Source organism: Fundulus heteroclitus, chromosome 24 (assembly GCF_011125445.2).
Source record: "Fundulus heteroclitus isolate FHET01 chromosome 24, MU-UCD_Fhet_4.1, whole genome shotgun sequence".
In the NCBI taxonomy this organism is placed as follows: domain Eukaryota; kingdom Metazoa; phylum Chordata; class Actinopteri; order Cyprinodontiformes; family Fundulidae; genus Fundulus; species Fundulus heteroclitus.
Genome location: NC_046384.1, coordinates 20127468 through 20151577, shown reverse-complemented (window position 1 = coordinate 20151577; position 24110 = coordinate 20127468). Strand labels below are relative to the sequence as shown.

The 24110-nt window shown below is 40.3% G+C and overlaps 1 protein-coding gene across 3 annotated transcripts in view; it reads left to right on the top strand.

The window, feature by feature from the left end:
• The window catches only part of LOC105935450 (beta-1,3-galactosyltransferase 1), a 183226-nt gene that overhangs the window by 93566 nt on the left and 65550 nt on the right, over nt 1-24110 (top strand). The gene's annotated exons all lie outside the window — the stretch shown is intronic.

Below are 24110 nucleotides of genomic sequence, written 5' to 3'. Positions count from 1 at the left end.
GATGGGGTGTGAATCTGGCAGTTTGCTCTCGGCCACTGAGAGAGAAAAAAAAAATCTTGCTAATGTCTGTTTAAATAAGACATGAAGAGCAGCTGTCACTCTGCCCTCTATTTGCTGCTCAGTGGACGCAGTAGCCTGCAGAGACAGAAACGGTTATCTCCCATATGTCAGATGCTCCGTGTGAGTGAAAGTTCAAATCCCCTGCATACACGTATGTGAGCTTCTCCGACGCCACGAGCAGGGACTCTGTGAAAAGGTCACCTCTCACACTAAATGAAGGAAAAGGCAGGTCTAAGCTCCCCTCTCCCTCCCACCATAATGTTTTTAGCCATTAGTGAGCTTCTCTGACTGCCACTAACTCCCACACACCTAATCACCGCTCAGCACAGCAAATTAATACATGAATCATATTACTAATCTGCATATAATTTGCATTGTAGCCATAAAGAGTATTTTAACATGATGTCATATTTAATTGCAGTGGCTCTCCCGCCAGTCTGTTGCACCTGTATTTTTTGTTCAAAGCTCTAATCACACTGAAATTTGCCATTCTACAGCCCGTTGAAGAAGAAAGGGAACTTGAAATATAGGGGGATGTTTGTGAGCTGGCGCCAAAATGTATCTTAATTTCAGTTTATGTTGTGCTGCAGATAGTTTACAAAAAACCTTGAAATCTGAGCTGAGTGTTAATACATGCTCCAAAGTGCTGGCATAGATCTCTGCAGCTCGCTGGTTCTATTGCATAACTTGGCAGTGGGATCTGGATGGCTGGCTGATCCGTGCATCGGTGTTTACTAAAATAAGTGAAAGCATATGTCAGTGAAACTTGTTGAGGAAATGGAAGCATCTTTGTCTTTGAATTGCTTGCCTTGTTTCTTGGACCAGGACTAAAGGATCCTTTTGATGTTTAATGTTCAATTAAACTTAGCAGTTCTCTGAAACACATCCAAATGCAAGTGTACACTTCCTGCTTAGCTGAATAGTTTGTTTCACCAAGCTGCAAAAGAATCAAGAATCTCTATTGTTATTATGTGTTACCATAATCACATTTTTCGATGAGACAGACACCAGATCAGGATGCAGAGATTACATATAATAGACGGACACAAGACATACTACTTCCACACATTTGTTTTAATGAAATCAGTTGAGGGCGTTGAGCGACAATGCTTCCTGAAAAGTTTAAAGCCTGTCTTTAGAGTCTAAAATGATTTGTATCCTAGTCCAAAAAAATCAGATAGCAGTCCCTTTACAATCAATCTAAATTACTGTAATGTTGCATTACAGTCGTTAAAGCCTTAATTACTTTAACGACTGCCCATTACTAAGGAGTGGACCTGTTTCGGTTGAATTTGCATGTTATCTAAGCCATTACAAGCCCTTTGTTTGGGCAGTAGTATAAAGCTTGGTACTGCACATTACTCCAGACTTTTTGAATTGAGAAACGTCTTCAACTACAGAAAACAAGTCCAGTTGCTTTGTTTTTTACTTTTTTTGGAATGACCATGACCAGGATGACTAAGAATCTTCAACAGCATGTTGCATGAATTAGTCACCAGAACACTCCATCGTTGTTACACTCATGCTCCCAGTAAATAGTGTGCAATACTTTTAAACCTTCAAGTTACAGAACTGTACAATCTGCATGGACAGATGTTCAGCCAGAAATTCTCTGTGAAACTAGAGTGTGCAAATAGGCATTACCAGTAGTCTGTTTGTAACATGCAACAGACCATGAACTGAGCTGGTGGCTTATTGACTTTCAGCAGGTGCTGATTTTAGTCTATTAGTTTTTTATTTAATGTTTCTGAAGCATTTATCAGTGGTTCAAACGGTGCATAGCCCGAGTGGGTGGGATCTGTGGCAATGTGTCCGGCCCTTTTCTGGATTCGTGTAGCATAAACCGTGTGCACCGTTTGTTGTGCATGGCCTGGGTCCGGTATTGGCCGGTGGTGACAAATTGTTTCACCAAGCGGCAAAAATATCGGCAAGTACGACGCTGAACGCGGTTATTTAACGAAAGGCCCTTCGCCCTTCTTGGAACATTGTAACCCATTAATCGATTTAGCTGATGAATCACAGCTGAATTATTGCGGGTCATTACAGATGTAATACCCTGAACGCTGGCCCCGGGGGAAAATCCATTCTGGTGTGGGGGAGGGAGGCGGAGAGCTGATTGGAAAAGAATTTAGTATGTGTGTAAGGGAGCATGAACCTCACATAATTAATTGTCAATGCAAATATTAATTTATCCACATGAATAAAGTGTTACATTTATTTTCCTAAAGGGTTGTCCCTTATTTCAAGTGTAGCTTGTGTGTTTCCCCTAAATGAGCTTCGCTTGACCTGCTCCTTGATTCATTGCGAGACAAAACAGTGACAATGCACACACACCGATGGACTGCACACCCACAAGCAATGATAAAACTGATGAGCCTTTATTGCGCAGCTTGGCGCCCTCACTTACTGACACTGTTTGGCATTATTCTATTTCCAGGGATTCCTTAGTGATAATGGCGCAGGAGTCTCTATAAAGCCTCTTAGTGTCCTCAGATCAATGAAGTGACTATTTTATAAGCTTCCCAAATATCACAGCTGGAAAAGACAATTTCAAAAGATTACACCTGCCACTTTAAATGGAAATGCGGTGAGGCTTCTGTTGGCGAGCAGCAAGAGGAGCAATAACATCGAATAGCCTTCAAAACAGAAGCTGCGGGAGTTTGTTGGTCATTTGGTGAGAGGATTAAAAATGTGTGCAAGTTTACATAAGGGTAATGGTATAAGCTCCGAGTGTTTGTCTGGGCTGACACAAGCATCACAGCAGGCAACAATCGGTAGGGAGAGGAGTGTGCATCAAATTCTTAATAGTTAAGGAAGTAGGAACCAAAGTCATTTGCCCTCAGGGTGCCTCTTGCTTGGAATAGCCATATCAATTTCTGAAGAGAAAGCTGGAGTGGAGTGAAGGCTACACCAAGGTCAAGGCAAGCAGATAGCCTATACTAGATTTAAGAGAATGAGACAAGATTTCAACAATTGTTTGGGTAACTTACCATGTTTAAAGAATCGGGCTAGAATATATAATCTAAGTATATCTAGTCCTTATATTCAGTGATGAGGTCTACATTTTTATAGTGGGTATAATGTGCTTAGAAACAACATTACACCTGATAATGCAATGTGATCGACAACCTATATTGATTTTTAAGCATATTTAACATTGCAAAATGTCTCTGACGCTTTATTTTGAATAAATGTAAAACAAAACCTTGTAGAACAGGAGGCTTTGTATTAAATGTTGTAGAGTTTATAAAATAATGTTTAAGTAAAACATGTGCAGTATTAAGTAGTAAGTACAAAAGTATTAATTATTTAAAAAAAATGGTTGAACTAATTTAATGTGTCTATTCAATGTTCCAAATAATTTTGTTCTCGGGCTCTTTAGGTTTGATTACCCCTCTTGATTGTGTTGCAGAGTGGTGCTTTCTTTGCCGTGTTGTTAAATACGTCTAAGGCTCGAAAAGATTACCAAGAGGCCCATTTATACTGATCATATTGAGATTTCTTACATTAGATAACAACAGAGAAGCCCTTTTAACTGTATATGTGTTGTTCATATGTACAGATAATACAAATGAGTCTAAAAGGGTGTGAAAGAGGATAAGCCCTCTTTCACACTCGGCCGTGCTGCACGGAATGGTTTGCATGCAAGTGACTCCCTGCTTTTTGTCCCCAGTTAAATCTCCCATGCCATTAACAGCTTGGTTTTGACAAAAGATTAAATCTTCTACAAAGTCTCTTTACTTCTGTCTCACCGTGCCTTATACTAGGTTCAGATGGCCAGTTTTCTGTTATCCAGTACGCTTAGATCACGTAGCATTTCCCCTTCCAATGAGACGCTTCTCCATATCAGTGTTCAAGCTTGGCAGGAACTGATTTGCAACCATAACTCACATTTCCATTAATGTTTTTTTAAGCCGCATTTTGAAGCATCATATTAGAACGGGGTTGATGGAAATGGCAATATTCAAATTAACTAACTAAATTTCTTAAAAAAAAGTTTATACACTCGCTTTAGGTGGCTTTAGACTTTTTCGGAAAAACAGTAAAGGCGCTAAAGAGGAGAGGGAAACACATGTGTCGAATCAGTTCTGACGTTGCAAACGTTTACCTCACATGACTGACCAGCTGTTTTTTTTTGCTGGCGTCTTCTCGAATATTCCCATAATGCACGAAAACAGGGCATGAAAAAAATGAAGAAACAACAGGTATGTATGGACCGACAAAGAGAAGCAAGCATTTCTAAGTCTCATCCACTGAAAAAAAAAGGTACTTCCTGTCTTTATAACAGCCAACGTAAACGTATCACGATGTTACGCTGTTAATTTGCTTCAAACCACTAAAAGGAAACACGTCTGATGTGCATTTTCTTTTTTTGCAATATTTTAAAGGATAAGTCAAAATTTGCATGATAATTGGATGGAAACACAGCTATTGATATTAATTTGGGGATTGATTGCAGGGGAACAGATCCAAAATGTCCTGTAGCCTTCTGATGCTTTTTCTCCTGGACAGTCTTTGAAGGACCTTAGTACACGAATTGTAAGTTTTCCTGGGAAAAACGGATGACAAAAAAAGCCTATTGCCTAATTCTGGTGCCTTTATAGCAATATTAATTAATGGGCGTTGTTCCTGTTAAATGAGCCAATAAACAAAACTAAAGTAGTAGTGTTTCTGCTTTTAAAAGCGTAATAGACTGCGCTTGGAGCTGCCGGGACAGGTTTGGCAGTTCACAAAGTGCATTGTAAATTAGTCCTAGGTCCCAGAAAGACATTCTTTTCAAACAGCATGCAAGTCCTCTCTTAGTTTGTGTCCCTTTTATGCCCCTTGTTTGGTCTCCTGCAGCATTTTTAAAAGTGGTTGTCGAGTGTGCCGCTGAACCCCCACACCACTTTACAGCACGGAAGCTGCTTGTCACCCATTGTGCGTTCCAAACTGTGCCAATTTGTGCAGCTTCCAAAGGTTCTCTGGATTCTTTACTGGACTGGCTGTATAGAAAATGAATCTTTTCCCTGACTGCTTGAAAACGATTTACTGACACAGCATCATCTACAGCAAGCTCTAGACGACAGTTCATACAGTGCCATGTAAAGAGGTTAGGATGCCCTGCAGTCAGCCTGGGTGCCACACCTCTGCCTAACAGAATATTACAATTGCAATCAAGTTTTTTTTTTTAAGCCATTCATCACTGCAGCCTGCAGTGTCCAAACAGTTCAGCACAGCTTGTTTATACTTCATAGATGGAAGCACTTCAGGAGTGGCTCTATCTATAGAGGCTTTAACACTGACAATCATAGCAAATGTCGGACTGGCAGAGGCCTCATCAGTGAATCAGTGAGGACAGACAGTTTGCTTGAAGAAGAGACACTATGCTGTTGTACGCATTTCTTTTGCCATATGTTCCTTGAGTGGAGACTAGTGCACATATTGGCTCCATTTTTTTATTTTATTTTTTTTTCCCGGATCTTGTTCCGGAGTGAAGACAGTGCTTCTTTTCGGTTCTCATTTGAGCCTGATGATGGATCTTGAAGGAGGCCCACTCCTCAGATATGGAGACGTTATTCTCTGTCAGGACACCGGTTGACTTCATGGTACTGCAAACAGTACATCCTGTATATGAAAAAAATTATTATAATTGTATAAGTTTAAAGTTTTCCTAATGCCAGTATTACTTATTCCATCTACTGCTGTACTAAGTCTAAACGTAAATCCACAATTACATCCAAAAAAGTCATAGTGCACTTTTGCACTATGACTAAAACCAGAAAATTATATAATTAGACTCTATTTATATATTGTAGTTCTATACTTTTTAATGACTGCCTTGTGTGAGAAGAAATAAAATGTTTGCCAAGCATAATATACTTTACTAAACTTTTAAAATCTCTCTTATGGGTCAGACAACCTTTTACAAATTATCAAGCCATAATATCTACATTTTGTAATTATATAATTTTACTACGTTCATTATGACTATAAATAAATCCCACTCTAATCTGCACAGATTTTTTTTGATAAACTAAACCTTATATACACACTTGTTTGTTTGCTGGTATTTACCGAAGTTCATATTACTCCATTCTAACCAAGGATGTCTGCTTTAAAATACGTAGCTTGACTCACTCCACACGGCCAAGAGATCACATTTAAAAAGAAACAAGGAGTTTTACAACAAAGTACAAAACACGTTGTTTTTATATTTACATATTTATTTAATGTTATTTCTCTAAATTTGCACTCATTAAAAGTACTGTCCTGGGAAATGTTACTGCAGATAGCCGGACTGTGCCATGACACGCGGTTGCTGCTTGAGCTAGCTTCTGCTAACTCGTATGCTAGCCACTTCTACTTATCAGCCAACGCTGACATCAACCTCATTAACGCTGGTTTTGGCTGTTAAACTGACATGTTCTTCTAAAGCTTCCTATATGGCTCCAGGGGCAGCTGGTTTATGAAAACATTCAAAAAGTGTAGCTTGTTTTCTCGTCATTTTGAGTCCATTGCCGTAAGCATTGAAAATCCTGTAGCTCCTGCATCTCTCAACCAACCATGCTCTCGACTCGAGTCCGTCTAACCTGTTCCCGATTACCTCACAGGCCAATCATAAAGGAGCAGCTGAATAAAAAAAAACAATTACATAGCCTGAAATGTGAGTCTGAGATGGAACAGGAGGAAAGGAGAGCGTATGGCAGCAGGTGACAGAACAGCGGAGAGGAGCAGTCAAGAGTTTTTCCTGGTGCTTATAAGCGAAAATAATAAACAGGCACTGCAAACAGACAGATTGTCAGGTATCATTGGGCACTTTTAAGTGGTTATACGGAATATCCCAAGATATTTTAGTGGGTATACGGTGTATACCAGCATATCACGTAGACTACACTACTACTTATATTGCTTTTTTATGCTTGTCTAAGCTCTGAAGATGTACCAATCGCAAAAAGCATGAAGATACTTCCTTTTTTTGTTTTCACATTTAAAATAAAACTTTTATAAAGCTCTAACTATATTTTGTTTCAGGTTTGATCAGTCCGCTATATTTTGAACTAGAGAAACCCCCTGCATTCCAGACTCATTAAAAACCTTCAAATAGCTACTATGTTGATTAGGTTTACTAATCATCCCTTAAAATTCAGATTTATCCCAGAATTAACTTGACACTTAAAAGCCGGAACCGGCCCGCGGGCCGTATGTTTGACACCCCTGCTCTACATCACCAAGCTACACTGCAGAGGCGTCAGTTTTTCATCTACGACTAATAAAATAAATCTGTGAATTGATTGGATGAAACGTTAAAATGCTAAAACATTTGTTTGCTACCATCCCTATGTGTTTGTTTGTTTTTTCCTGTTTAGAAATGTAGCGATAGAAATAGCGATGTTTGACATTTGCAAAATCAGCACTGGCTTTTCTAAACCATGGCTAAAACATTTCACACGAAAGACAACGCAGCACAGAACTATGTTTATCTACCTTGCATTTCAAAGGTGTTAGAAGAAATTCAGCCTTAAGTAACTATCTAGAACTGCCTTCCTATTCATCTAACACTGTAGCATACACGATTTGTTCCCTAGTCGAGCCAAACGGCCACGTTTTAAAGGACATGGACGTGTTGGAAAATTTCTTAGCATGACCGAGTATACCATACAGCTGCAATGAAATATGCATTTTACTGTGCTATGCAGTGCTATGCAAATGTTAGACGACTACAGCTCATGCTTAACAATGCAGATGTCCTCTCTGCACTAAAGAAGCTTCATTTACCTGCGCGTTCTGCATATCCTGCAAATTAAGTGCTGAACTGACGATGACACAATCTGGTTTCTATTTAGGCAGGCCTACTTGGAGAGTATTGTAGCTGCCAAGAGGAGAGTGAATTGCTCATCACACGTCTGATTGGACAGAAAGTACAGATTTACCTCATCTGTTGAAGTGCAAACTACGTGACCATGAGAGTGGAGTGCTGTAGAGGGGGAGGGAAAAAAACTTGCCTCACAGTCTTGACCTGTGACTACCTGCATAGGTGGATCCCAGTTGCACTCAATGCTGTGGGTAAGCTTCAACCTCCATTTCATAGCCAAACTTGGAGGAGTGTGCAAAAGACATGCAGATCACAAATTAAAAGTAAGATCTGAATTGGCTATAGGCTGAAGAGGGCATGCAGGTGAATGTCTGGACCTAAAGAGATTACGTGTGGTGCAAAACGTGGGTCCCAGCCCCTCACCCCGTGGAGATGGGGCAAAATATGGTGAGATCCAGTGATTATCTTTCTAAAGACTACTAAAAATTGTAAATATAGAGTAATACAATAGTAACACAACACCGACACCAGCTGAGTGGATTTTGTATCTTTGATTGTTTCCGAGAAATATTACAGCAGTTTTAGAGTAGACCAGAAGTGTCAGGAGAGCTTGGCATGCATTTATATTCCCCCAGAACTCCAACCCCAATAGCTTCCCGTTTCCAAGATGAATATCTGGAGTATCAGAAACAGCACCAGCATAGGGCTTTGAATCTGGCCTTTTAAAGAGCTGTGAAGGGAAAGTGTAGTGCTGGAGCCCTTCTTCTGTTTTGTGGTGAGCTGTATCGCATACCCACTAAAGCAGACAGCCCCTTTTCCTTGCCAGTCAGACAATCTCTTGACAAATGAAGGTTTCATCTAAAGTGAAGCTTGGAAGCTGTTTTTTTTGTTTTGAAATCAGTGAAGCCTATCTTCTTCTTAAAGTTGTTTTTCCCTTCACCGCTAATTTAAAGTTTTTGGCTGACACATCCTTGAGAGTAGTCCATAAACATTCCGTCACCAGCGTGAGCTGTCTGCAGACTGCAGCTTTAACGGCTTCTCCCGTGTCGGAACATCACACTTCTGCTCTTGCTTGCAAACCGTTTTGCAGACACAAGCGCAGGTGCTTGTTTTCATCCTCAATCATTGGATGCCCGTACACATGTGGTGTATGCTTTTCCTTGCTCTCTTTCGATCTCCCTGCTCATTTTGCTGTGGTATTATTTTTGTTGGAAAATGAGAAAAGAAGGTAGAAAAACTATATTTTTCTCCCCAAGTTTTGGATGTAAAACTAATTTCAGATGTGGTGTTTAAAAAAAACTATTAAAGAGCAAACGACTGATATTAATTTTAATTGAATCTAAGGCCCTGTCCACTCAGTAATTGCAAAACTGAGATTTTCTTGTGCATTTACATCCTGAGATTTTAAAAAAACAATTAAATGTTGGTCCACTTTGCACATGCCTCCTCTAGCTTTCTGTGCTTGAAACTGCAACCATTGAATAACTGTTGTTTATTTTTTTCCTTACTTTAAATTAATGCAAATATAAGCTGAACCAGTTAATGGATGAGTTGAATGCTAAATGATGCTGAGGTAAATACAAGTGATTTAGAAGTTTAATTTACTAAGCACTGCTTTAGCCACTAGTGTTGTTGTTCATGTCATTCATGTTTCGGTCCAGCAAAACGAATAATTTGTGTGAATGAACCGAATTGAATCACTTCATTAACTGATTCATAACTTAGCGCAAGCCAATTGGGAGTGATGCGTTCCTGGTGCCAACCTGGAGGACACACAGAGAAGTGCTGCTAAGGAGTGAGTAGCCAAGTAGTACTGTACCGGAATTGATGCTGATTCATTCACTTTTGTGCTGTACTAATCAGCATGTGATGCGTTCACGCTGTTCCTGAGTCAAGATTTTTGAACCTACCAGATACACAGTACTAATGCAAACTTTAGCCACTAGGGGCGCTAGACCTGTAACTTTCAGGTCTAGCGAAGGCCACTGGCAACTCTGCACAGTCTCCCTTTGTGTTTTGGAATCTGATTGCAGACCACTTTGAACCAGCAGATTGAGAAGTCATAGAGTTACTTGTAAAGACTAGGCCTCATTCGCCCTTGTAGATTAAATCCTACATAAGAGAACCAAAAGTATTTCTGATCAGGTGTCATATCTTTTTGGTTTTGCTGTTGCAAAACAAAACGTAACTTAGAATGGGTCATGTGACCTAGAATGGTGCTTGACTCAATGAAAATATAATTAATTTCACTGATGAACTCTAAGATTGATCTTCTGTTTTGTATTTACTTTTTTGTGACCAACCTCATGCCTTAGACATTAATTCATCTCCAGTAGCTGATAGCTGTTAAATCAGGTGTTGCAAGGTTCTGAAAAGGTCTGGTTTCAAAACTGCTGAGTAATCTGAAGTCCTTTTGCAAAAACGGTGGAGGGACCACAGGATTTTTTTTGTCTATATTTTGTTTTTTGTTTTTGGCTGTATGACCGATAGAGAAATGCATAACTGCCCCTCCCCCGTATAATTTGAGAAACCTGACTGACAGAGGGAAAACTCAGTTTTCTCTCACTTAAAGGTAGAGTCCGCAATTTTCTGGACGTTTTCCCAAGTCCCTTCTTGAATAATTGCGCATGTGTAAGACCGTCTTACCTGCTCTTCTGCTCCTCAAGAGGATCGCGTGAAAAAAATCTCCCAAATCCACTCTGATCTAATTTCTTTTTAATGAGGCCTTCCTCTTCTTCTCATAAGTTTGTATGCGGTTTGCTTCTTGCCACTCTCAGCCATATTCAAAGTATACTGTGAGAGCAGCGGAGCTACAATGAACGGCTAACACTGAAGGTAACTTCTATGCTAACCGGATACGTAAACACCAGAAGTGCGCATGCGCAGCCAGCCAGTGGGATCTAAAAAGGAATGACCACGCACACTGGTGTTAAGTAAGCGCGTCAGAATGATTTGCATGTGGAACATCCAACAGATGAGGTGATACCCCTGGAACTTGAAGGACAGAGGGGGGTGAGAGCAGGAAAAAAACTCTGACAAATTGGAATTGGTCAGAATTTTTATAGGCCTGCAGCTCCCACATTGATCGATTTTTTTTAACCTCCTTTTTCTGAATACATAATATATTGACTACTTTCAGGATGGAAGGGCGATTTTACCCAGTATAACAAAAAGTGTCTCTGAACAGGATTACCAACTGGAGCTTTAAAAGAAAGCCAAATTGCAGCTTGTAAATATTTCTAGACTGACATTGAGAATCCTGGTGTGCGAACCAGAGGAGCCCCAAGAATCACTGTTATTAAGCTAAGAGATTAACTATGGTTAGGAGCCTATGTCTCTTCCTGCTCTCAGTTGAAGGTGGACACTTTTATTTGTCCTCTCCTCTTATTCCCCTCTCCCTCCCCCGTATCTGCCCTGCTTCGGCCTCTATCAATCTTTTTGGAGCCTCTTTTTACAGATCCTCCAAACTGTAAATTATGGAGCTGGTCCACTGGTCTATCAATGCAATTGATCAAATTTTCTCAACAAGACTGGGTAAAGGAGTGCCCTCATGCCCCGAAGGGACATTCGCAGCTGGACACATGATGGACTCCTGGGAGGAGGATAGTGTGTCTGTCCATTTTGTCGGTAGAGGATGTTGAAAATGCAAACAAAATTGGATTTATGATAACAGGATTTCTGCTTTTTTGGAGCTAGTTACCTAGAGTATCAAGGAATCCAAATTTTTTTGTAGCTATTTCAGTCCGTGTCAAAGGTGCCTGAACTGTATGAGGGATATCTCATGCTATCAACATGCCTGCTGTGTGAGCAGAACTGCAGGCCAGCTGTGGTTCCTGAACTCGCTGGCGGGATGGAAGTTGGAGAGAAGTTGGAAGCTCGGCTTTGGCAGAATGATCACAAATTTGGCTGTTTTTTGGCTTTTTGGAATCGCCATTTGAGAAGAACCAGTGCGGCTTTAAGGCAGACAGAAAGGCGGACAGAAAAAAACAGCCTGTCTGCCCGAAAACAAATGCTGTTATCAGAATCTGGCTTCCCGTGTTGGCCTTGAAAGGCCGATAATCTTAATTTCTCCTGTCTTTTATGTAAAAAAAAGAAGCGCTGTAACATCTGTGACCTGGAGTAGAGCACTACTGAACTGCCTGATAACGTTCCATCACTATCAATGACAGTTCACCTGCCTACACTAACACACACACGCACACACACACACACACACACACACACACACACACACACACACACACACACACACGCAATTGCACTAACACACAGGCACATGTACTGCCTTTGCTGTGCGTTTTTTCCTTTGTTGAGCTTGCCTCCTATTTTAGCTGTAGTTTGAGATAGGTCAGATCAGAGACCTTAAGTTGTAGCTTTAAGGATTTTATTAATGTATGAACAGAAACAATTAAGCTATGAATGTTAGTGATGAAGCTTGTTCCAATGAGACTAAAGAAGTCTAATCAAGGATTTACTTAGCCTATTTATTACCATGAAACAAAAGAAGTTATTCTAGTTGTAGCTTTAGAAAAGTTGGACAAAATTACTTAAGATCAGAAACCCACAAAGATTTACCCAGTTTATTTCTTTTTATGAATAGAAACAATTAAGTACTGCGATTTTATGCTTTCTGTATATTTGCTAATGTATGAAAGAAGTTTAGTCAAGAATTGACTTAGTATATTCCTTTGTTAATGTCATATTTTTCTTTTCTTGTGTAATATTTCCCTTTGTAATATTTTTCTGTTCATGTACAGCACATAGAATCGTCTTGTTACTGAAAAGTGCTTTATAAGTAAACTTGCCTTACCTATGTACATGTCTGTTAAACAGCCAACAGTGTTTACTGTATTTCTGCCTAGTATTAAAATAAAAATAAATAAATGTTATAAATGTGAATCTCACCAGAGCCCATGTCTGTAACTTTTCCTCCGTGGGAAATTTTTACACTGATACTTTTATTTGCAGTCGCTAAAGTGTGACCCAAGTATTCTTTCCATCTCAACCTCTTGATCCCTAAGACCTGTTGAGTTTCCATTTAGCTCTCTTCAAATACAGTTTTAAAGCGTGTGAGATTTATTCATATTTTTGTGAGTTTAAATGACTTGTGGAACCTGAAAGCACTCCTCACTTGGCTTTTAACGTTGTATGGAGAAAGCCACGTTTTAGCTTACCCACTGATGGTAAGGTATCAAGGTGAAAATGCTGTTCCTGAGAGAGACATGTTGGCACAGCTTCCTCTGGTGAACAGCCGGTGCATTTTCTGATTCTTCACTCCTCTTGTATGGTAAATCTCCTTTGCCTGCTCCTGCTTTGACTGTTTACCCCCCACTTCTCTCCTATGCTCCGTGCGCTTTCCATTTCCCCAAGGTGTTTTCAGCTCTTTAAGACTTGGAGCACCCCGCCTCTTTGAACAGGGATGTTTGGTATTTGAAATGAGCGAAGGAGTCCTGGCTGTGAAGCTTTCTCCTCAGCAAATCCTCTAGTCCTTTGGGTATTTAATGAGCGATTGCATACTCTTAACCATGCATGACTTTGATAAAGCTAAACTCTGTGTAGATGAATAGGCCCTCCCTCCACGCATCGACAGCACACTTCATAAGGCTCTGCATTCCCTTTGCTTCGTCGTAGTGGCTTGGACTTGGGGACAATGGTGTTTTGATGCTGCATAAAATTAGAATCGGGTTCAAAAGGCAGAATTTTCGATCCGCATATATCATGTTTGCTTTTGTTAACTTGCTCATTACTCTGTCTTCTCCCTCATTATGTGAGCAGAACTAGATCGGGAGGAATAAAAATGAAGGCAGGAGGAAACGTTTAATAAGAACACACTAGAAATCATAGAACGTGCTCCGTCTTTGGTCCCACTTTGTTCATCAGTCATTTTCAATTTTACTGCCTCCTCTCATCTTAACCTATCGGCCATCGCATTCACATTCTGGTGCTTCTCCATCAAGGCGCTGAAAAACAATAGAAAAAAAAACGTTTGAAAGTTGCGTCCGACACAAGTGGACAGCACATATTTGGCCTCCACTCCTGTATGTGGGAGTGCAGGCTCTGGGGCCATCTCAGGTGGCTCCCAGTGGGCTGTATAGTATGCTAAGTGCTGTGTGTCGGTGGCGTGTTATGTAAAAGTAGTTGTAGGGCTAATTTCAGCCTAAAAAGGTCAATTGAGACACAGTGGTGAGCTGTTGTAGATCAATATAAACAAAGATCTCTTGACTATCTGTTTAACCAATGATTCTACCTCAAAAGCATTTTAGTAGGATTAGTCATCTATTCATAAGAGAACTGGCATGTGTCTTTGCTGCTTGTAAAGTCCCAGAGCAGAAAATTAGTAGCTGTGGTTTTATATATTGACAAATATATAAAGTCAAGAACTGTGGTCCCAAAATGGTGGGCCATGGTCTAGATCCTGACCAAACTTAAACCTCATCTTGACCCGGATCAGGCGCACTTAAGTATCTTTTGCTGTATTTACAGTCTTAATGTGTAATATGCATAGCTTATCAAATCATTACAGTACTTCTAATTAAATAGGCTTTAAGGGATGAACCTTAGAGGGAGCAAGCCGTGGGTGTCGTTTCCTGCATCTCCAAGCATACAGTTATTGTGCGTTCTCACTTGGCCACCTAAGCTGTCCACTAACCAATTCTTCCACCCCATAAAGTAGTCCATCTTCCCCCAGACGTCTAAACATGGGGCTTAGTTTTCCCAAGGCACAAAAGGTGCAACTAGAAGCTTGTGAATATAAAGATAACCCAAAACTGGAAACAAGAGCCTAACTGCAAATGTGCAAAAATGGAGATTTTACACTGTAATGGTAATAAGTCTGAATCAAACTTTATTTACATCCTGTTTTACCACAGTGAGCTGCCTGTTAGGTGTGTTTGCAAGTTAAATTGATCAGGTTTTTCCCCACTGTATTATAGTACTGGCAGGCCTCCAGGCTTTACTTGCCGCCCACCATGCTAAGGGAAAGGGTTTTTAATTCATTTTAAAATATGTTTTTTTATACTCTAGTAACAGTGATACTTAAGATGGTAGGGTTGTCAAAGATATTTGATGCCTCGTATGATCGGTACTAAAAAAAGGAAATATTCAAAGATACAGATTTGGGTCAAAATCGATATAAACTGACTCATTCGCATCTTCCCAACAGTTCCCTGAAGCCGCTCACATAAAAGTCTTCTAACACGTGGAGAACAGCCAGAAGAAAACATGCAACCCTCTTTGTAGACAAGACAAACCTAAAAGTGTTTCACAGGCAGAAAGACAAGAAAAAAAGAAATGCTGAACAGTGGTACACGCTAAGCTAACAGGATCTGATTCTGTCATTTGAGATCAGCACAAAAAGGCCAGTAAAGCCCCTTCAAGTGTGATAGTGAAGTAGTGAACCTCCTGGACAATATATGCCTTATTTTAAAATTTGCTGGTTGATTACTTAATTAGGATTCAACTTAAGTGCAAACAACTGATATTAATTTTAATTGTATTTTGTTTATTTATTTTTGTGTTTGATAAAACCGTATGTCAAGAGTGTGACTATAATTGTTGTTTGAGTATTTTCAACAATTTCCTACAATAACACATAATTAAATAGTCACATTTTGAATTTCCCGTCAAATTTTAACATGTCACCCAAGGGACACCTGCCACCAGGCTTGGCCAGTTTTTTGGGAAACCCTGATTAATATTTTTTTTAAATTGAACAGCTTTGTGTGAACTGTAGGTTTTTTTATTTAGAAACAGCCTTCCCTGTGTACATAATCACTTGTTACGATCAGCCCAACAAGCAGGGTGCCGCTTCCTGAACGTTACACATAAAGGAGCACAGAGATGGAAGAATGCCACACAGGGAACAAAAAAAGAGACAGAACAATCTGGAGCTTACATGTTTTACAGCACGCTCTAGAAGGAAATAAAGTAAAGAGTTTACAGCATGCCTACATTTAATAAAATCTCTAGAGATTCATTTGTGACATTTCAACATTGAGGTGTTTCAAAGCCTCATCTGAACACACGGGCTTTCAAGTCGATACCAAAAAGGCAAAAAATGATTTCGGTCTGTTAAAGACGAACTAAAGTGCTCAGGGACCATACACCGAGTTATGAAGCTGTTTTCCGATTCGCAGTAAAGGCACGTTGGAGCATTCGGCTCATTATCGCAATTAAAGCAGCTGCTACAAACATCTGACATCCGATCCCTGGATCCAGTCTTCATGGAGGCCAGCCGATAAAGGAACAATTAATTAGTTCTTGTTTCCCAGACCGAGCGTCATGGCAGCTATCAAAAAATTAGCAAGAAGTCATTTATGCTTCATATCTGACATTGTTACTCTGATGTACATAGACACACTCCCTCCAACATTTTAGACACCATTGTCTTGCAATATATATATATATATATATATATATATATATATGCGTGGCAATGTTGTGACTTCTTCCATCAGCTTACATAGGGTTCAACATTTCATGTCATTCGTATTTTCACATTGGCAGAGGTTATTCTGGCACTGGGTGGGAGAGCAAAGTTATTTGAAGCCCTCTCTTTTATTTTGTGCTGTTTCAAGTGTTTAATTTTGGTTGCTCAGTTTTCTTTTATTTCTGCTGGTGCTGAAGTTTTAGTTGTTAACTCGCAGCAATAAGGTGCTGGCTTTGAATCTCAGCCACTCATGCATGGGTTCTCTCCAGGTACCCTGGTATCCTTTATACAGTCAACAAACATGCTACATTGGGTAATAAGTTTGGAGTGCAGTCATGGTTGATTGCCCTTTTAGTCTCTTTGTTAGCCTAGCTCATTTTATGTCTAGCCTAGCCGTAGTCCACCAAGACCAAGAAAGTAGAGCACAACATCACCCCAGTTCTAAAGTCCTTACACTGACTCCCTGGATCTCAGAGAATAGACTTTAAAATACTTCTTAGTCTATACATCACTGAATGGCTTAGCACCAAAATAAACTATAGACCTATTGTCAGTTCATCAACCCTCCAGACCACTCAGGTCTACTCTGCATACCCAGAACCACAGCAAAACGTGGAGCAGCAGCATTCAGTTCTTATGCTCATCCGGTGACAAACTCCCAGAAGACTGTAAAAGTGCTGAGCCCCTGAGTTCCTTTAAATCCAGGTTCAAAACCTATTTGTTTAGATTGGCCTTTGAATGTTAATGTTGACGTTTGCAGTCCAAATTATCTTATATCTTGACCTGCTGCTATTATTCCACTGCTCTGGGATTTCCTCTGTATATTGTCTTTGGTTTGTTCTGTTCATGTACAGCCCTTAGAATGGTGTCGTTACTGAAATGGGTTACGCAAATAAACTTGCCTTGCCTAGTCCCACCCTATCGTATATTGTTGAAGGGTAAATATTGGCTGTTTTACGCTTTGTTTAGTTTCTGCATATCTTGCTCTATAACAGTGAGGAGGATCTGATTCTGGCTGATGATGTATGTTTAAATTTGCAAATTAGATTTAGATCATTTTATGGCTTAGGCTGGGTAACCCCCCCCCCCTCTCCCCCCTACTTGATGGATGCCTCATTCATGTGTAAATGAAACTCACTTGTCAGAGTTATTGTTGCTGGAAGCAGAGCTGGTAAATTTACCAAAGCCAAATAGACGGAGGAAGATTCATGAAATTATAGTTCCCTACTCTCAGGAAGGCAGTTTGTTTCTGCTTGTGAGCACCCACAGAGAGGAGAGGAGTTCAAGGACTCAGCAAGGACTCAGATCCTTGGAGCACCCCCCACCCCACCCCTCCATCCCTCCCCTCACATGCATGCTCCCACAGAGACAATGACTCCTCCTCCCACCTGCCTGCCTCCTCCTTGTCCTCCGATATGACACTGAGCAATGAGCGCTGCTGTGACCTTGCAGCAACTTGCAAACATGCAACTAACTGCTTCGCTCTCAGCTACAGGAGGAAGGAAAACACTCGTCCACGCACGTGCCCGGTCACGTGTTAGAGAGTGCATCTGCAGTGGAGCGCCGTTTTTAGGTCCTCTGTCCTCCCCTCGGGGGGTTCATATCATCACAAGGTCCAGCAGTCAACCCCTCGTCAGCTCTTTCCCTCCCCCTCTCTCTGACCATCACACCTTCAGAGAAGTGTGTGAATCAGCCGCCCCAGCAGCTCTGTAGCCCCCCCACACTCGCCCCCCTGAGCAGTACCAATTAGCAACCCCCTCCCGGCTTCGGTGCTGCCCTCACCGGTGCTCCGGATTATATTTGCGGCCCAAACCTTCCGATAAAGGTCATTATAGGCCAGATTACTGGACTGACTCAGACCCTGTCAGCTTGTCCAGGAAGCTACGGAAGCGCACGATAATCAAGGTTTTTTTTTTACGCGGATTGATTGCTGTTTCGACTGAGCGATGCGCGCTCGCCAGCCTTTGAGGTCTGTCTTGTCTTTCAAGGTATGCATGAAAATGCGCAGTGCAGTGGGAGCTCCAGTCGTGGAGGCAGTTAAAATTGAAGTGGAAATGACAAACGGGGCTCTGGAGCCCCAGCTGCCAGGAAGGACAGGGCTCCAGGGGGGGGGAAAGGAGCCAATTCTCTGGAGGACAAAGAACGTGATGCAGAGATTTTTTATTTTTTTTTCTCACCTTGAAGGGAGCAAATCTGACAGACAGAAGTCACAGAAGTAACTCAGCTGAACTTGTTAACACACGGATTTAGCTTTATATGATCAGTTACTTTTACATCTTACAGTGGCTAGGGGAAAAAAAAGTATTCACACCCCTTGACCCCTTGCTAATGTATTTTATTGGGATTTTATGTGATGGACCAACACAAAATATTGCGCAGTTGTGAAATGGAAGGAAAAATGGATCCCTCCCTGCCAGTTTAATCCGTTAATCCTGGATGGGAGCTGGGGCCTATCTCAGGTGGTTAATGGGCATCATTTATAGAGGCTACTTAACCTTTTATGGGTGTTATTGGTTTGCGGGATGAAGCCAGTGTACGCAAGGGAAGATTCAAACTCCTTGCAGGGTCAGGATTCAGAAGAATACATGACTTTCAAAATGTATTATCAATTAAAGTAGAGCGTACGATTGTATCCATCCCCCTCAGAGTCACCTTTGGTTTCAATCTGAGCTGCAAGTGATTTGGTGTTTGACTCTTCGCACTTCTACAAACTGACATACTTGCTTGTTCATCTCAAGATCAGGACGACTGGATGGGAAACATCAACAAATGTACATTTCTAAGCCTTGCCACAGATTTTCAACCACAGTTAGGTCTGGAATTTGACTGGGCCCTTCTAACACGTGAACATGCTTTCAACCAATCATATCATTGTAGCTCTGGCTGTACGTTTCAGGTCATTTCTTTCTGGAAGAGTAGAAATCCCACTGCATGATGCTGCAGCCACCAAGTGTCACCGGTGGTCTGGGCTGTCTAGGCTGGTGTGTCGGGGGTGATGTTGGGGGTCTTCTTTCTCCACCACATTGTATTTGCATGGGGACCGAAGTGGTTTAGTTTCGGTTTCATCTAACCAGGACCACCACATGACTTCTAAGGCTTTCTTTCAACCTTTCTTCGAGTGACTCTGATTTAATATTTACGTTTATTTGAAGCTGACTAATAGTTTTTGTGTCAACGGCTTCCTCTTCAGAGTGTCCTTGTAGATATATAGAAAAGAAGCATATCGATTAAATAGAAATCATGTTGATCGACTTTGATAATTATCAACAAATTCAAAACATATATCTTAAGTGCAGCCCTGGCCATTTCGTGCTGTTGCTTAGCGACCTATTTTTAGATGCAGAACACACAAATACTGAATTCAAACTCAACCCTTTGTTCAACCAACTTTTTAGTTAGCATGTAAGAAATGAAAAAAGAACGCGTGCTCTCTGAACTCTTCGAAGGGGGCGGAGCTTGGGGGGCAGGAGAGTTCCTGGGTCTGGCGTTTGTGATTGGTTGGGAGGATGTAACGACTGTATTATTAATCTACATGATAGGCTAGAATGAAAAAGGAAGGAAAACAATTCTATTGAACTTTTTGTTGACCCTTTTTTTTCTATCATCGATTGATATGTATTGTTATTTATTTCCTATTTTAGTTTTTTATTTACCCTATTTCCTTGGACCTGTTGTTTGTTATTAATGCTCTCTTGCCATGCCTGGCAGTTTAGGTGGACGCCCAAGTCTTAGTAGGTTTCCGCTTTCAGATGACGGATTAGAGCTGAAAATAAATCACGTGTTTAGAACCTCTTTACTGATGAAGTGTTTTCTGAATCCAGTTGGTTGTGCTGGATTTTGTTTAATGTTCTTTGTATGAAGAAAAATTTTAAAACCATGGATAATTATCTTGTTTTTTTTTTTTCATTTCTTGATTCTAGCCGTCTTCATCAAACCCCTTGAATCTGACAAAGCGTGAGAAAGTAGAAGAGCTGGGAATGATTTACAGTTACAGTAAATCTGAGAAGCGGCAAAGAGCTGATCTCAGCAGAAACATTCACACCACGGCTGGCTGAAGTGTCTCGACAATCTTGTGCTTTTAAGCCAGTTTCCAGCGCCACTGGATGAGTGGCACTTATTGTAATTCTCAAGGCTGGACAAAAAAAAAAAGAAGAAGAAAGTTTGACCTTTTCGAACATGTAAGAGGATTTTACCTTCACTCGCGAAAACCTCTCTCGGTTTGGTGTACAGCAAGTGTGTGGCTTAGCAACAGTTTGTTGAACAAAGTGGGAACGGATGCGAGTTTTGGCCAACGTCCATAATGAGGCAGCGAGCAGATTCAACCGGCGCTGTCCTGACTTCTTCATAGCGATGTCTGACAGACTTTCTCCTCTGTATTAATTAAGAAAGCCTGATGTCTAGCTTTGATATAAATCCACCAGGAGCAAGAGTGATGAGCTCCATCAAGAGATTAGAAAGATCAGAGCGACTGAATTCTTCAAGGTGTGTGGGTGGCAGCATTACGAGCAGCAGGTGGGTGTGAGCGGTGGCATAAAAGCCCGGTCTACTGACAGACAGGGTCATCTTAAATCTGCTTTTGCACTATTCTTCCTGTATGGCGTTACTCTTTGAAATGCTTCTTATTTCCAGCAGTTGATTACTATTGGAGCGTCTGCTGACATTAGATCAGAGTCAGGTGAAGCGTCTGCCTCTACTTTCAGTCTGATACCAGCATCACAGCAGCAAACCCCCGTCCTAAAGCTCGTTTTCATGCCGTAAATGTCATTCAAAACTTGATCTATAATACATCCTATTTAATAATGTCTGCGGTTTTTTATGGGAGGAAGCAGGACTTTTTGTAGAAATGCCCACTAATAAGACTGTATTTAGCAAACCCACAAAAAAAAAATCATCCACGTGCTGCACGGATTAGAATATTTAACCAACAAATTAAAATGACCTGATTGAAGACACAACTCTGTCCAAATTGAATCGTCCAGCAGTTTAATTTCAGGTGAAGTTACAGAGTTTGGCGATGTCACAAACCAGTACCATTTGTAGCTAAACAGGCCCGCAGCATGTTGCTGCCACCGCCCTGGTTGAAGGCTGTAACAGTGTTTGTACAGTGTGAAAGCCTGACCTAGACTACACTACAGTGATATATACACTTCAAGTATATAATAGAAATATAGATATATATAATAGATATAGAATATATATATATATATATATAGATAGAATTAATAAAAAGATAACAAATAAGAGAAATAAAAAAAAAACCATATTATCTTCTAATATAAATAATTATATCTCTATATAATAAAATAGATTGATTATTTATATATATATATATCTATTATATTCTATATATATATATATTATATATCATTTTTTCTCTCATTTTCTTTTTTGATCCACTGTATATATGAAGATACACTGCATATAACTGATGCACCTTTTCCTACTTTTGCCACCTTCTTCTGACTATTGTTTGACTATTGAGCCGATGTGACAAGTGAATTTCTCCAACGTGAGATCAATATAAGCCTATCTTATCTTATCTTATCTATCTTATCTTATCTTATCTTATCTTATCTACACACCGGTGCTGATCAGTTCTCAGTTCATTGCAGAATCGAACCATGATAGTTCGTGCATGGTTGCCTGTAATCTGGTGATGTCCGCGTTGATCAGATGGTTAAAAGTTGGACATAAGTGGCTGTTCCAACAGCTTAATGATTCCAAACAGACAGTAAGCTGGTTTTGGAATGGATAAAGGAGACTAATCTTAAGCCTCTTAGAAGCCCAAACTCAACTCCATACTTTAAATGAGCTCTACCAGATCTTCCAGTAGGAATGTTCTACTGTCCAGACAGAGTAACTCCAGAAACTTGTTGACTGTACCAGAAAGAAGAACGTCATTAGGCCATTTGTCATGAAACATAACATCCCATATCAGTGAATGTATATAGTTGAGTTTTCATGGATGATAATGACCATCTGCTGATTACAGAAAATCTGCATTAAATAGTTTTTGAAATTGATTGCAAGTGCATGCTGTATCATTGCTGTATCATTCATGCACTTGAGTTTAAGTCGACTGTAAACTTTTCATACCTGCAATAGTTTAGATAGTGTCCATCATTGCATGTCTAAATAGGTTTGATAATTAGGTTTGTTCTGCTGGGCTTTAACTTAACTCAGATTGCCTGAGCTGTACTAAGTCACCCCGAGCCGAGTAAAATAAATAAAAAGGCTTTGGCTGAGATTCTAGTTAAAGTTATTACTATAGGTCTCCCACACATCTCCTTTCTCTGTTTCCTGCCTGTTTCTGTGGGATTTGGATTGCTGCTCCGCAGAACGAAGCCGTTTTAGGATTAACGCCCAGCATTTCTTTTGAGATTTCCTCTATTTATGTACGCCTTATTTTGACCTTTCAAAGGTCATTTAAATTGCGAACCTTATGTTGTTTTCGAATGCAACAACGATGCCACCATTTCCTCTGCTTCAGCAACATGTCATTTCATTTGTTCTCTCCTCCACACAAACATGCAGTTTTAATCAAATCTAGGCAGGAAATGTGGCTCAAAATCGGCTTTTCTGGTTCATGTTTGTACCGTGGAGCAATGCGTGTGCTCAGATTCCTAAAACCGTTTCCAGATAATCATTCATTCGCTGCGCTGCTCAGAGACAAATAGGCCTGGAGTATTATTAGAGTTATTGGGTTATAACGGTCCATTAAAGGGGCATTAGAGCATTTTCTTGTTTGGTTGGGTAACTGAGGTTGGAGATGCATGTTTGATCAAAAAGCCCAGAATGGTCCGGTTGTCCAACATGCTGCTGAATTAACCAGAAAACCTATTAATACTAATAACATAGTGGTGCTACAGCCATTGAGAGATAATGAATTTGGTACTTGTCTGTATGATTGTGATTATTGTATGATTATTGTGGTTCATGTTCGTCCTTGCTTCAAAGGAAGAATGGCTAAAAAGACAACTAATGCACTCCATAAAAAAACAAGGTGTTTTTTTTTATATATATGGAAGTCTGTTTCAAGGCAACTTAATGCTACAAAGAGCCTAAAAAATAGCTTTTAAAGAAAAGAATAGAAACAAAGTAGCTGTTTAAAACTGTTTTTAGAAAAAAGGCTGTTTGGTGGAGATAAAACTGTTACCTTGAAAAACTTCTTACAACCACAAACCTCAATTTGTTTTAATGAGATGTTATGTGCTGGATTAACACAGTGTTTTATAACTGTAACGTGTGGGGAGAGTATCTGTAAATAAAAATCTGAAAAGTGCACAGCGCATATCCATTCAGCCCTCTTTGCTCTGAGTCAGACCCCTATGTAATACCAAGTGCAATTCCAGAAGTTAGCTAATTCAAAAAGAAAAATCGGTGCATGAAGTGCTGAACCCTTTAATGCTCGATAACGACCAGCATCTTCCCACATGAAGCTCCCTTTGGCTTTAGATGCCAAATGGATTTTCAAAAGTTCACATATGTGCAGGCTTGGTCTGTAGGTTATGAACAGCCATAGGTAGGTCAGAGTATTTTTTTTTCTTGGCAGGTTAATGATGTGACTATTTCTGAAAAAAGGCTGAAGAAGCAGCCAACAGTCCCGTGGTAACTCTGGAGGCGCTACAGAGCTTGGTGGTGAAAATCTGTTCACGGGACAGATATTCATAATCAATCTAGTCTTTATCGACAGGTTGACATTTTCAAAGGGATTCCATAGGAGGGACAGTTTCAGTTTGCTGCTGACCATCACACCAACCGCTTTTTTTGGCGACCGCAGTGACCAGCTTATGTGTTATCTTTTATGTACCTATGCAACACAGAGAT